This window comes from Canis aureus, chromosome 9 (assembly GCF_053574225.1).
Source record: "Canis aureus isolate CA01 chromosome 9, VMU_Caureus_v.1.0, whole genome shotgun sequence".
NCBI lineage: Eukaryota > Metazoa > Chordata > Mammalia > Carnivora > Canidae > Canis > Canis aureus.
In genome coordinates, this window is record NC_135619.1 from 71,889,167 (window position 1) to 71,893,697 (window position 4,531).

Genomic DNA, 4,531 nt, shown 5'->3' on the forward strand with positions numbered 1-4,531 from the left:
GAATACAAGGAGGAAGAGTAAAAAGCACAATAGTAGGAAGTATTTTTTAAAGATTTTTAAAATTTATTTATTCATTAGAGATACACACAGAGAGAGAGGCAGAGACACAGGCAGAGGGAGAAGCAGGCTCCATGCAGGGAGCCCGACGTGGGACTCGATCCCAGGTCTCCAGGATCACACCCTGGGCTGCAGGCGGCGCTAAACTGCTGAGGCACCCGGGCTGCCCAGTAGGAAGTATTTTTAAAAAAGATTTTAGTGATTTGAGAGAGACAGAGAGAGCACACAAGCAGGGGAGGGGCACAGAGAGAGGGAGAAGAATTCATGTCTCTCATGAATAAATAAATAAAATCTTTATTTTTTATTTTTTTAATTTATTTTTTTAAATAAAAATCTTAAAAAAAAGATTTTATTTGAGAGAGAGAGAGAGAGCATATGGTAGAAGTTTTAATACATCTTTCACAGATATGTGTACAAAAAAATTAAATAAGAGACACCTGGGTGGCTCAGCAGTTGAGCATCTGCCTTGGGCTCAGGGCATGATCCCGGGGTCCTGGGATCGAGTCCCACGTCGGGCTCCCTGCATGGAGCCTGCTTCTCCCTCTGCCTATGTCTTTGCCTCTCTCTCTGTGTGTCTCTCATGAATAAATAAAATCTTAAAAAAATTAAGATTAGAGAAAACTTAAAAACATAATTATTGAACTAGATTTAACTAATTTATATCAAGCTCTCTACCCTAAAAACAGACTACTCCTTTGTAACTGGACATCTAAGTATTCACAAAGATCAACCATATGTCAAATCATTAAAAAAAAAAAAAAACAATATATTCCAAAAAGCAGATCTAGAACATATAGCATTCTCCAATTACAATGTAAATCAGGCCAGAAATTAATAACCAAATTACAAGGCAAAACAAAACCAAAAGAACCTTATTACCTGTACATTTTAACTCTTTTTTAAAAAAAATTATTTATTCATGAGACAGATAAGAGAGGCAAAGACACAGGCAGAGGGAGAAGCTCTCCACGGGGAGCCTGATGCAGGACTCGATCCTGGGACCTGGGATCACCACCTGAACCAATGGCAGATGCTCAATTGCTGAGCCACCCAGGTGTCCCTACATTTTAAAACTCTTAAGTTTCTCTTGAGTAAGAAAGGATATCAAGTTGAAATTTCAGGATATCTAGAAAACAACCATAACTGAAACACTGCATATCAGGACCTAAGGTAAACAGCTAAAGCAGTACTCAGAGGCAAATTCATAGCTCTGAATACTTACATTAACAAGAATGAATGAAAATTAATGAACTAAGTACCTAACTCAAGATAGAAGTAAGCACACACACACACACAAAACAGGATGGAAACAGTAAAGATAAAAGTGTAAAATTATGATTTAGAAAAGAAAAATAACAGTAGAAATAATCCAAATAAAATAAATCCAGTAGGGACGCCTGAGTGGCTCAGTGGTTGACCATCTGCCTTTGGCTCAGGGCATGATCCTAGAATCCTGGGATCGAGTCCCACATCCGGTTCCCTGAATAGAGCCTGCTTCTCCTCCCTCTTCCTATGTCTCTGCCTCTGTGTGTGTCTCTCATGAATAAATACAATCTTTAAAAAAATTAAAAATAGGGCAGCCCGGGTGGCTCAGCGGTTTAGCGCTGCCTTCAGCCCAGGGCCTGATCCTGGAGACCCGGGATTGAGTCCCACGTCGGGCTCCCTGCATGGAGCCTGCTTCTCCCTCTGTCGCTCTCTCTCTCTCTCTCTGTCTCTCATGAATAAATAAATAAAATCTTTAAAAAAAATAAAATAAATAAAAATAAAAATAAATCCGGTAGAAACAATTCATAAAAATTTTCTAAATAGCTGGTGCATCCAGGTGGCAATGTCCGTCAAGCCTCTGCCTTCAGAGATGCTTGGGTGGCTCAGTGGTTCAGCATCAGGGAGAAGCAGGCTCCACAAAGGGAGCCCGATGCGGGACTGGATCCCAGGACTCCAGGATCACGCCCTGTGCCAAAGGCAGTGCTAAACCGTTGAGACACCCGGGCTGCCCCAATAAAAAAAATTTTTTTTACGTTTTATATATTTATTCATGAGAGACAGAGAGAGAGGGAGAGAGAGAGAGAGAGAAATGAGACACAGGCAGAGGGAGAAACAGGCTCTATGCAAGGAGCCCGACGTGGGACTCGATCCTGGAACTCCAGGATCACACCCTGGGCTGAAGGCAGGCACTAAACCGCTGAGCCACCAGGGCTGCCCCCAATAAATAAAATCTTAAAAAAAAAAAAAAAAGCATCTGCCTTCAGCTCAGGTCATGATCCAGTGAGGAATCTGGTTCTTCCTCTCCCTCTGCCCCTCCCCACTGCTGGTGCTCTTCCGCTCTCTCTCACAAATAAGTAAATAATATCTTAAAAAAATTTTTTTTTTTAAAATACTATGTCAGGGGATTCCTGGGTGGCTCAGCGGTTGAGCACCTGCCTTCAGCCCAGGGTGTGATCCTGGAGACCCGGGATCGAGTCTCCCTGCATGGAGCCTGCTTCTCCCTCTGCCTGTGTCTCTGCCTCTCTCTCTCTGTCTCTCTCCTGAATAAATAAATAAAATCTTTTAAATCAATCAATCAATCAGTAGTTCATCTAGTGAAAAAAAAGAACGGAATAAGGGGCGCCTGGCTGGCTCAGTTGGTGGACATGGGGCTCTTGATCTCCAGGTTGTGAGTTCCAGCCCCACTTGGGTGTAGAAATTACTTAAAAAAAGCAAACAAAAACAGAATAGGAAAAAAAATAAATACAAACATGGTAAAGAGACGGATAACGGGGTAAACTTTTTAGGGGCAGCACCTGTGGCGCCTTTAGAGCTGCCTTTCTAGAGGGGAGAGGGGAGGAGGCCCCGGCAAGCCAAAGCAGTAGGGTCCCGGGGTGAGCGCCCCGCCGCAGGGCCTGCGCGCCCCTGTCCCTCTCCCGAGGCTCCGCCCGCGCTCCCCTAGCGCCTTCCTGACTCCTGGCGCTAAGCTGCCGTTTCCGCGCGCTGAGCACTGGGTGCCGGGTGACCCCTGGGTCGCGTCTCCAGCGAAGGGTCCGGCCCACACTCCGCCCCCGTCCGGCCCCGCCCAGGTGGGGGCTTCCCTGCCTCCCAGCCCCCCGCACTTCACACGGGACGCCCCATCTGCACCTCCCTCGGGTCAGTTGTAGGTGACGACAGGTGGCCCCGAAGTCGCCGTGCCCCCGTGCCCTCCGGGAGAAACATCCCCAAATAACGACGCTTCCAGGCCGGGAGAGTAGCGCGGAGCCCCGGGAATGGCGGGGAGTCGTCGCCCGGGGCTGCAGGGAAGGCCTCCCGGAGGAGGCGGCCTGCAGGCCGGGATCTCGCAGAGCGGGAGGGGCGTTGCAGGGGCTGCAGGGAAGGCTTCCCGGAGGAGGCGGCCTGCAGCCCGCGATCTCGCAGAGCGGAAGGGGCGTTACAGGGGCTGCAGGGAAGGCTTCCCGGAGGAGGCGGCCTACAGGCCGGGATCTCGCAGAGCGGAAGGGGCGTTGCAGGGGCTGCAGGGAAGGCTTCCCGGAGGAGGCGGCCTGCAGGCCGGGATCTCGCAGAGCGGAAGGGGCGTTACAGGGGCTGCAGGGAAGGCTTCCCGGAGGAGGCGGCCTGCAGGCCGGGATCTCGCAGAGCGGGAGGGGCGTTACAGGGGCTGCAGGGAAGGCTTCCCGGAGGAGGCGGCCTACAGGCCGGGATCTCGCAGAGCGGGAGGGGCGTTACAGGGGCTGCAGGGAAGGCTTCCCGGAGGAGGCGGCCTACAGGCCGGGATCTCGCAGAGCGGGAGGGGCGTTGCAGGGGCTGCAGGGAAGGCTTCCCGGAGGAGGCGGCCTGCAGCCCGCGATCTCGCAGAGCGGGAGGGGCGTTGCAGGGGCTGCAGGGAAGGCTTCCCGGAGGAGGCGGCCTGCAGCCCGCGATCTCGCAGAGCGGAAGGGGCGTTGCAGGGGCGAGGGGGAAGGGACTTGTAATTGCAACGGCCCGGGCAGGCCCCCCCGCCCCGCGGAGGCCGGGAGCCGAGGCTCGGCAGGGCGGCGTGGGACGGAGACCGCGTGGGACGCGGCCCGCGGGGCGGCCTGGAGAACACGTCACGGGAAGTTCCGTAGGAACCGGTCACCTGGCCAAGGGGACGACTCGGGAACTGCTAACCTCCGACCGGCCTTGGGGTCGGAGCCGGTGCGCCCCGGCCGCCTGGCCCGCCCTGTGCCGCCCCCTGCCGGCGCTTCGGTGAGCTGCTGGGCGCGCGGTCGGGGCGGGGGCCGGGGAGGGCGGGGCTCCGGAGCCCAGCGCGGCGATTGGTCGCTCGGCCTCAGGTGTCCCCGCCCCGACCAACCAGAGAGGGGGGGCGGGGCCTCGCCGCAGGCTGTGGGCGGGGCGGCAGGGCCGAAGGCTCGGCCCAGGGCGGTGGGCGGAGGGCGGTGGGCGGTGGGCGGTGGGCGGTGGGCGGTGGGGAGGGCGAGCCGCGCCCGCTCCGGCCTCGCGGGATCCCGGGCCCCAGCGCCCCCAG